At 32.0% G+C, this 14,693-nt stretch overlaps 1 protein-coding gene across 1 annotated transcript in view; it reads right to left on the bottom strand.

Annotated features, from left to right (window-relative positions):
* Positions 1 to 13,946, bottom strand: part of LOC135081439 (aryl hydrocarbon receptor) — a 173,216-nt gene extending 159,270 nt beyond the window's left edge. The window contains exon 1 of the mRNA XM_063976123.1: positions 13,078 to 13,946. The gene's annotated coding sequence lies outside the window, so the exon portion shown is untranslated. The remainder of the gene's footprint in view (positions 1 to 13,077) is intronic.
* Positions 13,947 to 14,693: the final 747 nt, after the last annotated feature.

Genomic DNA, 14,693 nt, shown 5'->3' with positions numbered 1-14,693 from the left:
TTTAATTTGGCCGTGGTGTATATCTCGTACTGAAAAAGTATAATACCTCTTTACTTCTCCCACTTTGTAACTACAAGAAATTGAAATTATTATTTTCGAAATGCAGGTCTAATAATTCAGGAATTATAGCAGAAATAAGTGAAATCCTAACAGTAAGATAAATGCCACACAATAGGATAAATAGTATCCTATTCAAAATTGACTGAATAGTCTAATGACTCTACATAAAATAAAACAATATGTGCCATATAAGAACTCATATTTTGGGGTGATTTTTCGAAAAAGTTTAAAAGATAGTCCCATTGCCTAATTCATAAGGTAGCTTAGGCTATTATTTATATGGTCAGAAGTGAAGCGGTTACCATTCTGATAAAAACAATCAAATTATAATTTTATAAATAATACTATTATTTTTGTCACTATTCTTTGCTATCGATTTTCAGTCTTATTAAGCTGCATTGATTTGAATTTTGTGCAATTAATTATCCATAAAATAAGGTACTACAAGGTACAAAATCCCAAAAGTGCCAACCCTTGCGCCGGCGCAGGGCATTCGAAACTCGGCGGAACAATTATAATTATTGCTCTTTTAACGTCGGAACTATTGAACGTTTAGCAGAAAAATTCTAGTTGATAGCATTAACTATAATTTGATGGGAAGTATTAAGTTCCTCAATGGTTTTTCTGGGCAGAATTACTTTCAAGGTGGCATCGTTTGGTGTTTAAAATTGTTCACTAAACTGTTATTGTATCTATTTCTTTTCGTAAAAAATAAACCGTTTAGTTATCAAAGGACAATGGTAGCAATTTAGCTGTATGGATAACGGCACCTCAAGTTATACACTGCTGCATCTTGTATAATTGTAATAGGTGCAGGGGAAATTAAGAATAATACAAATAATTAACCTACATAGACTAAATATTTACAAATATTTACAAATAAAATTAGTCAACAGCCTGGTAAAATTGTCTACTGTACAAACCATTTTTTTTTTGCTTTTAATAACTGTTTCATTTTGCACAGATTTTAAAGCTTAAATAACATTATAAATAATGTTTAAAGTCTAAAAGCAAAATGTAAAAGACGGTCGTAAAAGCAAACATAAAAATAAACAATTATTAGAAACCGATTGGCATTTATTTGACAATTTACTCTTTTTTACTTTGCTAAAAATAAATTGTAGGTAGTAGACAATCTTTGAATTTTTAGATACAATAGTCGTATCTATGTTCCCTTTATCACCCATTAAGAACATGTACGGTCATGTTATGCACATTAGCTATTGATACTCTAAATGTCACTACTTTCTCTACCATCATTTTGATTACATTGTCGTTTGTCTGTTTATGGAAAGAATTCTTAGAATTTAATTGTGTTTTTAAGCATTATACATAGCTATGCTAATCAACCTATAACGCTTATTCTAATTAGTATACTGGAAAAATATTTCTCTCTTTTGGTCGTTAGACATGGTAGTTGGGGTATTTGTAAACAAAAACAATTAGCCAGCCAGCCAGTCAATCGACTTTGTAGCCATCTATTCGATATTACTAATCAGTAATCAGAACTGAAACCTAAAGTGCTATAAAGATGAATTTCTAATTCTATAAGCACTTCTCAGAGTACATCAAAACCTCTTCCACTAAATCAAATTCAAATTATTTACTAGTATGTACGTTAGGGTGGAGCACGGTTGTATGGGAAAAAATTTTTTTTTAGTTTCGAAGTTCTAATAGGGGGGGATTTGTGCCTTATATGAAAGTATAAATAACTGTAAATTTTTTATCCCATTTAATGAATATCTTCTGCCTCCGCAGTGACTTCAAAATTTTAAAATTTTATTTAAAGTTGAAAGTCTTCTAAGGTGAAATATTGCGCTCTATTTATTACTAAGAAGGTATTAAATGACAGATAATTTATAGATTAGATATTTACTAAGGTAATATAACAAGAAATACATACAAGAATTAGATAAATTACTTTAATAATTATGCTTGAAAATCCTTTTTTGATCAAAATTTAGGCATCACGTTTCGCGATCCCAACTTGACTTTTATTGCACCATAATAGTGACTTTCTGGATGCAGTGAGAAATAGATCTCTTTGATCGTAATCTTCACAGGTCCCTCAACAGCTTGAGTGAGGTAGAGAAGCCTTAAAACAAAGGTTTGCTCTCACCACCAGATTTGACAATGTGCTGAATTTCTTAGTCAAATAAATATCTCAAAAGCGGCTGTTTGGTTAAGTAAATTAAATCAATATATAAAATAGCATTAAAGTGTATCACTGGTACTTAAAAAAATCTAGGTATTGAAGGGTGACTCGTACTGTGTGACTTTAGTATGCGACGAGCGGCCAGCTCTCTGACATCGTAAGAAGACTGCTATCAGGATACTCGTAATAGCTTTTTCTCCGGGTAACTAGTTCTTTAATCTTTCTTATGGTATCTGGCAGGCCTCTCGAGGCCATAATAATTTTAAACAGATGACTGGTGCCATCTTTGCATGATGGTTTTGTCTTAATTCAAAACCAGGAAGAAGCATAGACTTTAACCACAATAGTAGCCAGAGGTATCAAAATTTCTATTGGATTTTAAGTTTCTACAATACAAACATAGTATTCGGTACGCTCGTGTGATCTAACGGGCATGTTACAATTCACCAGGAGAAATTATTGCGAGATTTTGTGAGAATACGCCTAATTACCGCCGAAGCAATTTTATGCAAGTTCTGCTGATCAGTACTCAGATAATTGGCCATTTCTGATCACATTTGTCCTTCAATTTGTTTAAATTTATAGATAGGCAGTTTCTCACATGTTTCCAGAGCTTTTCCAGTAGACTATCTGACAAAGACGCGAGTCGCGAAAAGGGCCAGAAAAATTCTCTTCTCGCGCTCTCTCACTGCCCTTATTAAAATTATAAACCCAAAGCCTGGCTTTTTTGTGTATTTTACATTGAAAATATAGCATATCAGTAAACGATTTGTGATAAAAAAATAGTATTTTTATTTAAATACTAGCTGACCCGGCGAACTTTGTTCCGCCTTAATGGCAATAAATAAGCAGACTTTTTTTTAATTTCGAACGGGATAAAAAGGATCCTATGTCCTTCTCCTGGCTCTAAACTACCTCCCTGACAATTTTCAGCTAAATCGGTTCAGCCGTTCTTGAGTTATAAGTGGAGTAACTAACACGACTTTCTTTTATATATATAGATTGCACAGATATGTGGCGCCTAAGTGAGGTCTAAAACCAACTTTTTTATAAATTCAGTGCCGATGCGGAGGCAGTTACTCTAAACCGAATTGATTAATATTTTGCATGACTTCATTTAAGCCCTAAAGGCACAAAATTTTGACTATTACATTACAGTTATCTGAAAAAAAAATTTTCGCTCCACCCGTTACGTACGCCTTTTTAGGGCGCTTATACCCCAATGGTAGTGCTAAGAAGAAATGGCGGAAGAAAGTCATCTTCCTTCACATAAATTAAGCAGCGTAAAATTTATTTTACTTTTTATTCACAGCTCAATTTATTATTTTTATCAGCATTTTATTTATTATAAAACAAATTGGAATGTTATTTAACTGCCTAGCCAGCATCAAAAATGATAATTATAAGGCTAGGAATAAAATTGTAAACTAAAAGGTGACTAAGATTTTTGCACTGCTATTCTCAGCACAGGCCCGTTTATTGTCCCGAAGCAGTGGTAGGGTCAAAATACTGGGGCATGTAAAGGCGCTTTTTAGAAGACTCTGTGGTATGACTTTTAATGTCTTTTACAAAATCCTATCATAGAAACATCCCTATCGAGTCACGATGCTAATTTCCGTGCCAATATTCCGTTTGCTATGCGATTCGTGTACGGAACCCTAACATGCAGTGAGGCCACCTGCGCACGCAGCTGTCCGCCTGCTAATAAGGGACCCTGAATATACATATCGATAAACAACGAGGTGTCACTTTAGATTGTGCTTTAAAATCTGTAATTAATAAAATTACACGCTCATAATGGCTGTATAAAATGATGATGGCGATTTTAAATACCCATATTATATTAAGGGGCATAAAGATCAAACAATATTCTTCAAAAAACATATCTTTACAAAGCTCATTATATGTTTTTCCATTTACAAAGATCACACAACCAGAAAGAATGGTCTACCTTCCTAACGAATTATTTATCAATCACTCTATATTTTTTAACATAAGCATACTTACATCTGACAATTAACTCTCGAATGTTGCGTTCAGTAAAATATAATCTCTTTATAGTTTTTTCTTACAATAAAGTTGGGCATCTTAAGCTGGTAGGTCTGATTAAGCTATGACCTAGGGTTATGAAAGACTCCTATGGCGGCTCATTAACGAATGTCTTCAGTAATTGCAAACTAGACGGTAGTAGAAGAAAAATTAACCTTGCAGTCGGTGATTCCTTATTAAATGAAGATTTCAGTTTAAAATAATGGACAGTATTTGCATTATGCCTTCTTCCATCCAAGTGACTAGCGATTTGTGGAAAAAAATATTTTTTGTTGATTATTTAGCGTAATATGACATGTAAGTATACTAACATAAAACAACAAATAATAATAATAATTAACGAGCGCCCCGTACTGCATGTGACGCACGCGAATTGGTACGCGACAATATTTGCTGATCGTAATGACAATAATAAAAATATCACAATGAGTTATTGTCTGGAAAACTGGTTCAGTTTAAGTTATATGAGCCATTTTCATGATAGTACTTGTTGACGTGACTGCTCGGTTTTGTCATTATTTTCAGTCAGTTTTATTCGCTGGAGATTCTTACGCCCGTATTCACAAACGATGCTTGCATCATGAAAACACGTGTAAATTAAATTATTTAGTGCGATGGCCAAGTCAATATATTTATGTAAAACGTTAAAGATTTCCTGGCCTGGACTTGGTATTACATGGATCTCACAACTTTTTACCGTAGAACAACTGAGTTGCGAGACTTGGTTTTTTTGACAAGTATTGTTTTTGATGGGATTTTATGATTTAACTGAAGTGTTTATTTTAAGTATACATAATTTAATAACTTTTAAAATCGATGCATATTCCCTAATTTTGATAATAATTCAGTAGTTAAAATACAAGATCGAATCAAAGTCTGTCATGAAAAAAACAGTTACCTAATGATTTTAAATTTTGATATTGATATAGTGGCACTTTGTGTGTTACGTTTTATTTTTCTTTATTCAATTGATATAATAATACGTAGTATTGTATAAATAAGTCCGATTGTAATAGTTCTTGTATTGATGAAAAGTTCTGCTGTTGCCGCCTTCAAGGTCTAGTGATTAGAGAAATTCAATTCAAATTGTTTATTATTGTATAGTTTCTTTTGTACTTATGTAGAGTTGAATTCTTTCGGTTCAGTTTGAGTTCTATTCCTTGATAGAACACGGAAGAAATGAAGCATTGATTTTAAATAGAAAAAAGCTGGTGTTGCATCAGTGTCAGATGCCAAGGGCGGTTTACTATGAGGTCTCTCAGTGCGCGTGGACGTACACGGTGACACATGAACCAATCACAGAGCTCTATTCAACGCTGTGCGTTCGATTTGCTGCTTCATTTAAGTACTAAGCAAACATCGTTTGTGAATGCGAGTGTAAATTGTGAACTATGAAGTAGAATCAAAATAGTTACGCGACAAACCCGAGTTAGTCAAACGTCAGAAAAATTTAACCGACCAACCTTAACCAGCTGATTATTTTAAATTCAATTTCAAATCAATGTCATTCTGACATATAAACTTTTACTTTATAATGGACGTAATTTAGCATCACACAGGGAATGCAGTGAAACTAATTCGTACGAACAACAAAGAATCGATCACTTAACTTGTTAATTAACGTAGTCGGACGATAATTGTTACGTTTCTCGTTTGCTAGATATACATCAAATCGGACCGTCTGTTGGTAGATCTAGTGAAGTCATGGCATTTATGAAATGCCATCTACAAGTGCGTGATTTCATTTGTTTTAGAACTGGCATAAGAGAAAATTCAATTAAAAAGAACAATCATAAGCAATTTTAATGTCGAATCACTTTTTAATCCACAATTTCATTTATTTTAGAACTAGAATAAAAGAAATTTCAAATTAAAAGAACGCTTAAAAACAAATGACGAAACATATTTTAATCTACAAGTGCGTGGATTTCATTTGTTTTAGAACAGGCACAAATTAAAATTTAAATAAAAATAAATGACAAGGTAAAAAATCTCACTTTTAAGAAGTTCTAATTTTCAAAATGATGTAGCTGTATGAAAACATCCAACTTTTTAGTCATAACTGAATCAAAAATGTGGCATGCCTACTGTAAGGCCCGTATTATACTCGTACTCGTAAAGCAACACTTAAAACTGCATTAAAAGTTTAAATACTATCTTTTCATTTCACCACAAATCATAGGCTATTCTAGAGTTTGAGTATTGAACAGGGGTTTTTATTACAAGTATAATATCGATATAAATCTTACCTATTTAGAAATAATCCAATATGCAAACATATAATAAGGACTCCTCATGAATTTGCATCTAAACTTTATCAAATAATGAGAATCAACAGAGAAATTTTAAATGAAAAAGTACGTATTCAAATAATTTCAAGATAGAATCTAGCTCATGCTAGCTCATTTCTTTATCCAAATATAAACATATTAATAGAAAAACTTAATTAAAAGTGTTCGTTTATTGGAAGTTAAGGCTGGTACCACACTACAAACAGTTTGTGCAGTGTTGTGTATTTCTCTAAAACTGTGCCTTTGTAAAAAAATTCAGTTTACATTCTGTAACAGTTATTTATTAGTTATGAATTTGTAAAGGAATAATTTACTAAGTAATAATGTTAGTCCGCCAAACTATAATTCAAATCAATTCATTGGTATTTTATCATACTTTAAAATCATTCACATTATAACCATACTAAAACAAGTGACTTGACTTGCAAGAGTTACAACTATGTCAACTCACTACAGCGCTTATAAACTTAGTAGAAAACTATAATCATTCAGCAGTCCACTATCATCAGATGAGGTACAGAACTATCAGAATGACGCAATAAATAAAGGCATAAACACACAAATTAATGCCCCCGTGTCGTTGGGCTTAAACGACACGCATTCGCTTTCATGGCTTTTACACATGACGACTCTATAGTTTGGTTAATAAATTACCATTTAGTGTAATAGTCGGTTATTACATCAGTGTCACGGCCGAGGAGCGTATGCGCATCCATTACCTTGGCCTTCGGTTTGACTATGATTTCGATAAGGAATTGTCGCTGGAAATGAGTTTATTACTTTGAAGGCAGATGTGCGGTTTTTGTTTTAATATTCATGAATAAAAGCTACGGTAATGTACCTATTGATAGTATAGTATTAATACTTAACGAAGAGGCCTCTGTTCAAAAATGGATGCAATACAATTTGATACTGTAATATTTAATGCAATAGTACTGACGTTTTGTGTAAAATATTAGGAAATATAGATAATATAAGCAACTTTCTGATTTTTAGACTTAGTTAAAAAACACATCTTAGATGAACCACATTCAGTTTAGTAGATACTCTCATAACCAATTTTGGCATGCATGCAATTGCAACGTTAGCAACGAAACAAACGAATAATTCGCTTTCGAAATTTATTAGAAAATGGTCATTATTTTCGATTGTTTCTGTAGACCAATATCAGTCATGAAAGTTCATAATCACTTGCCTCTGATGGTTTCAATAAGTGGGACGTCAACCAACAAATAAAATTTTGACGTAAAGAGTAAGAAAATAAAATTCAAAATCTTTATTACACACTTTTTAGTTAACTTATACACGTCCCAAATAAAGCTTACTCTATCACCAACCACTGTGGGACAACAAAACAGTTGGTGATGTGTATGTCATTAGGGATATTAAATAACTACTTGATTATTTATCTGGGTTTTTATAATGTAGAGAAACAACACACGCAAAAGAGTTGCACAGACAGCAACACATAAAGCTAAATACTTCAGTATCTTATGCACCAGTAATATGTGTGATTTTGCAACAAAACTATATACTCAGATTAGCGGCCGCCCGCGACTTCGTACGCGTGGATCCCGTTTTATCCCCTTAGGGGTGGAGTTTCCTAAAATCCTTTCTTAGCGTTTTAATTTATATTTAGATTGAGTTATATGTATATATTTAGATGTATGTACTGTATCTCTACAAAGAATTTGTAATTAAGATTTCCAACTCTAGGAAAACTATAGCCTTGTGTAACCATTTAGATGTGTCTCCATTTGACATACCTGAAATGACAACCAGGGAATTAGCTATTAAGTCTTTCGTGGAATATTGTAAATACATTGTAAATAGTCTGAAGGAATATAATGGTACTTAGTTAATAATAAGTTAATATTGAAGGGGAAAAGGAAAAAAAATAAAAATAAAAAAAATATGTAAAATGAAAAAAAAAATATAACATTAAAAACAAAAAAAATAAATATAAAACAAAAATGTATAAAAAAAAACATTGTATATAACTATCATCATCATCATTATCATTTTTGTAAATATTATTGACTCACGTACTTTTACAGTTTGCTCGTACAAAATAGCGAGAAACTATTCCACTCTCTCTCAAAAAAAAAAAAAACTTTTTTTTTTAAGAAAGTCAACATCTACATTTATCTCTAATTATCTGGTAATACACTACCAGACTAAAAAAAAAAAAAAAAACCCCAAAGATTATTACTAATCCAATTTTCGCTGAGTCATATTGCTGGAAAAAGCCAGTGCCCTTAGGGCTGACCTTTATAGACATAGCATCTATAAGCTGACGCTGATCGGTATTACTTTGGTAATACCCGAAATTACTACCTGTACCTTTATTTATTTAAGGACCATTAATGAAGAAGCGATAGAGGTAAAAGTTACATGAAACGGCGTAACTTCCAAGTTTGAGGACTTAAACAAGATCTAAGCAGATTTGGTACAATTTTAAAAAACACAACATGAGTAGACATAGTGTTGATTAATGTCAGTACTTCTTTAATGTATTTGTGGTCTTTTTAATATAAATAAACAAAAAGATACTCTATGTCTAATATTATAGAGACAGTGTGATAGAAAATATGGATAGAAGTCGAAAATGTTATGAATTAAAAAAAATTGTTAATTGAGTAGACTTTGAAATAAGTATATAGTGGCCATAAGTAGCAGCGAATCAAGACACAAAAACAAATCAACTATTACATACCACGGTCTCATGCGTCCCCTTAGGGTTCCACGAGCTAAAATAACTTAAATTTGCAACGGCAAATAAGAAAAGTTTTACTATTTTAATTACAAATTAATATCTATCTTCATCTTTTATCTCAAAACCACATTTCCATTTTAACTCTCCCAAAAAAGGTGCATTTACAACAAACGGCACGTCAAAACCAGACCCGTTACCGATTATCAATCAACGCGCAATCGATATGGATACGGTCGTTCCCACCTCGTAAATTAGTAATCGAATCGGTATAATAGGCCGGCACTAATTCGGACTCGATTTGAGACGGTTCGGGATGTGTGAATCGATGGATACGACATTTGTATGGTGTTTAAAACAAAGCGAATCCGTTGTTGGTGTCTTTAGGAAGAAAGAAAACATTTTAAAGACATGATTTAGGTATAGCTACATTAGATTGAAGAATTAACAAGAAGAAAAATTAATGATAAAATAATGGATAGAGAGATAGATAGCAAACTTCATTGTACACCATAAAAACAGACACATTAAATAAACACCAAATTAAAAAGGTACAATTTGGCGGTTTTATCGCTAAGAAGCGATCTCTTCCAGGCAATCCAGGGAGAGGACAATTGAATATTTAAAAAAAACATTACCCTCCTTCTGGCTCAGTCGGGTAAATATAGTTTGTCTTTTAGTTATTATCATAATGATAAAATACACTTTTGCGTGTAATACAAAACTTTACATGGTCAAAGTTTATCTTAATAATACACTCATTTATTACCTCAAATAATTTAGTAGAGTTCAGTTACTAAATTTTGCTTAGGTCTAATGTATATTATACAAGCTAATAAGCATTTTAAACAGAATTCATTCATTTATTTCATCATAATCAAGCTAATTCTAACCTAAGCGTACTAGTTAAACTTAATTGAAAACTATTTCCACTACATTCCATTTGGTACAAGGCCAGCTTAAATATGAATTTATTGGTTCATTTAATACTTTTTACGACAATCACACGTTTCTATTATATAAAAAAAGTATTCATGAATTTATTCGTTCATTTACATACATCGATAATAAGACAGATGTCTCATTGCAATTTGAATATTCAAAACGTGAAATGCCATTTTTTCAATTAAGTTATTTATCAATAAAACCAAGTGTTTATTGTAATTTTGAGGGCATTATCATTTTAACAGCTATTTTGAGTGAAACAGGTGACTATCGGTATGCAATACTGTGCCAAAAATATGTATTATTGATATTATTTTGCTTGTAGTTTTATACATTCGTAGATGAATTATGTTTGACCAGTAATAAGATGAAAAAAATATTGTAATTATAAAAATAAATGTTTTTTTTAAATGATGAAGATGTTCAGACGTTAATTGAAGAAAGTTTTGTTTTTCCAACTGACATTTTGGTTTAAAAAGTTTAGTAGCGATTTTGCCAAAATATTTTAAACTTCATGAACTTCTTGAGGTTTTAAAAATCCTATATTATGTCTTATTCCCAGACAGGACATAGTACAATAGTAAAATTATTTGTTTATTTTTATTTTAATGTTTCATAAGACATTAAGGCATAACATTAAATGTTTAAGGTTTTAATTCTGCCACATCCAAATATCTTTTGATTCACAACTCAACGCATCACAACTTTTAATAGTACAAAAATCAATCCAAATGCAACCTTAACCCTTTAAATTTCAATTCAAAATACATTAAAAATGCTTTTATGAATCTAAGTACTCGAGTGTGAAATTTTTATGTTTCCATAATTACTTTGTTTTAATCAATTTGATACGATTATTGACTTTTTGTATCATGTTCAGGTGAGACTGCTTTAGAAGAAATAAAATAATTTTAGCCTTATTTTAGCATTGTTAAAATAATAGATACTCTTTCTTGCATACCGCACAAAAACCAACGAATAAAAAAACACAAAAATTTGAAAACCCATATTATGTAATAATTGCAATTTTGTAAAAAAAAATGTTGAGTCTGAAGTGATGTCGACTCTACCTCAATAAAATTATTTTATAATTTTAATTTCCATCAGTGCGTATTATATTTAAGTCCAATTTAAAAATAAACTACCAACAATTTTATTTACATAAGATATTCAGCAAAATTAATATTAACCTTTGACATTAAGCATTTGTTTCTTAATTTTACTTACTTTAGCGAATTGAAAAGATGTTTTATTTTAGGTTACCTACTGAATAAATAAAAAATAAATACAGAAATATAAATAATAGGTTTGTTTAAGTAATACATTAACTACTCCACAGATGTCCACAAAACGTAAGATTGTTTGTATTTTATTTCACCAAGAGAAAGGACAGGATCAAAATATCAAATATTGCACCGCCTGTATGCAAAAAACTGATTGATTTGTTTAAAAAAAAGCTTTTAACTTAATTACATATGGAATTTAATCGTGGAGGTTACAATCCGTGATTTATACTTCAAATGGATCATTTTTGATACATCAATCACTTTTAATACACAAAGTGAGTTTTTCGCTAGTGAAAAATTAGCAGACTGTGATCTCGTGGCGCCAAATTGACGCTTCTTGACTTATTTATTAGATTTGTTAAAAATAACAAGAACAAATTAACTGTTACCGCATTTGTTATATAAAATATATGTTATGTCCAGTAAAATAGAAATATTATACGACTATAATCAAGTTACCTAATTTTTTTAAGACAAAAATAGTACTTGAATTGTATTTTCAGGTCATAATAACTGCTCATTAAAAATATTGTTCAATTTTAAAGCCTTATTGTTTTTATCTTTAGAATTTATAAGAAGACAATCCGACTGTAAATGTCAATGAGAAATACAGCTCGGACGATGCGTACAATTGCAGTTTTATACTTAAAAACAAAAAAAAGCTATAAAAATTAGCACGCTCTCCTTTCTGTTTTTATGTGTTTTAGTGCCCAATTATTTGTAGAAAGTTTGTTGATTTCTATGAAAGTATTTATCGGTAATAAATATAAATCTTTTTAATGGCATGTAGGTAAAGCTAAACATAAACTAATAAAAATTGCTAGAATTATGAGTAATGATATTTCACGAATTCAAAATCAATAAATTTAAAGCAATAATTATTGCCGTTTTTAAAAGTGCAATGTCATTTGCACAAATTGTTTTTTGTTTCACAAAATGAAACAAGAAATTGTATGTCATAAAAAGTATTCGTTTTTATATTTTTCATCATTGGGGTACAATCTTAGGTTGCCTTCAAACTTTATCACACAGACATACGTATATTCATTAATTATTAATTAACCTTTAAGCACCATTATCACCCTGCCTCAGGGTTTTTCGTAACGTCTTCTTAAAGTTTCATTTACAACAACCGTATTCAAAAAGTTTATAATTATATTTTTATACAAGGGATATTTTTACTGATAACATAAAATACGCCCTTAGGTGATCCGGTATAGTGGTGACTCTACAATCTACATGCGTTTTCTAGAAATTATCTAGAATACCTGAACCATACAGATTGTTGGTAACAGATAAATGAAAATAAAAATACGATTGCTTATAAAATAAAATGCAATTTGACTCTTATACGCACGTTTTTGACTAGTATTCAAGTCCGGTCAAGCTTTGTATTATAAGATTCTTAAGAGTAGTCATAAGATACAGTAATCAACAAAAAACAAACGCACGAAGCCTTCGCTTTACTTTAGAGCAGCGCAGCCGGCACTACTCTTTATCAATATCGCTCAAACCGTTACCTCAGTATAAAGTACAGCAGAACCAAAAAACAAGTGAAGCATAAAACAAATCACTTACCTCTTCCCATTTCTCCTTCTCCTCTTCGTCGCATACACGGTCCCAAGCTGGCTAGAGTGAGGCTGCGGCGGCGGTCGGAGCAGGCCAGTTTCCACGCACCCATCGAGCGTGTACGTCGACTGCCCCCCCCACCCGCCGCACAGCAACTTCGGCTCAGCGGCTATCTTGACGGCCGTCGGACACACCGAATCTAGAGCACTCTCATCGAGCCCGAACTGGAGCAGCGATGACTTGTCTACCTCATCGAACTTCTTCTCTCTCTCATCTAGATTAAACGGTAGAAAACCCAGCGGTTTTGACTCTAACACGTCATAAGTTTTCTCGATCACGTTGCTCTTTATTTTTGCTGTTTTGATCGTAGAGGATTCTAGAGCGTTTTCATCAAGGCCGAACTGGAGGAACCCCGTTGTTAAGGATTTTGGCTCCAGAACGCTGTCATTGATCACGCTTGCCTTTATAGGTTCTATAGTTTTAAGACCCGTTGTCAAAACTGGGGCAGATCCGGTTAATCCGAATTGGAGGAAGCTCGACGTCAAGGGCTTAGGCTCCAGTGCGACGTCATTTAGATAAGGTTTGTCAATGTTATTCGTTGGCTCGATGGGTCTCGTCTTGACCGCCGTATTTGCTTCTGTGACAGGCTCAAAAGCAGATTTGACGAGGCCGAAGTGAAGCAGATTGGCCGAAACGGGTTTGGGCTCCAGTATAATTCTTTCATGTACGAATGTTCGGTCAACACTGGACGCACTGTTTGTCTCTAGAACCGTTATGGCCGTTGTGTCTCCAGTTGAAGCTGGTTCTGGAGCTGCTTCATCGAGGATATACACTTTAGGCTCCAGAATAACACTTTTAGAAAACCGAAAGAAAATAAAGTACTTTTGTTTTTACACTATCTACTTTATTTTATAATGGTTGATTGCCACTGAATTTTTAGAAACAACTTTATAATTGAAGTGCACTTTATAAATTTAAATGAGCAATTAAGAAAATATCCGTTCCTTAAAAATCACACTCAGTATTGCACTAGCACGTGGGTTTGGTTAAAAAGTCAAGAACTGTTATAATAATCACTGGGTTTGAGCACTTGTTATTAGTAGATACAATTAATTTACTATGTTTTTTTCTAATTAAACGATGTGATTTATGATGCACTCCAATTTGATCTTTGGCTAGCTGTATCTTAGAACTTTATTTTAATATTATAAATATTTATCTACAATTATGCAAATAACACAACGCGATATGAAATCAACAGTGATATCTAATTGATTTAATTAAATACCCTTGTTCTTGATTGATTGGTCTGATGAAAGTGATTATTTATAATCAATTAATGTTGATTGCACTCTTTAATTAAACTATCATCGAATCCGTTACTGGACGAACGGAGAGAATGAAATATTTTTGACAAAATTTCTATTATTTTAAAAATAACCTTGTCAGGGAATCCAATGTTTTGTTATCCGTTGCTATTTTTATAAATTTGGAAGAAGTTTGAGCGAAAACACACACGAGGAATCCTAATTGGAAGAATCTAGTTTTTTTTAATTACGAATTTGAGTTTAGATCTTAACTACTAATCACTTCATATTTGTTTTTTCTCGTCTTTATATAACGCG

This window comes from Ostrinia nubilalis, chromosome 20 (genome assembly GCF_963855985.1).
Source record: "Ostrinia nubilalis chromosome 20, ilOstNubi1.1, whole genome shotgun sequence".
Lineage (NCBI taxonomy): Eukaryota > Metazoa > Arthropoda > Insecta > Lepidoptera > Crambidae > Ostrinia > Ostrinia nubilalis.
This window is presented reverse-complemented; position numbering and strand designations above follow the sequence as displayed.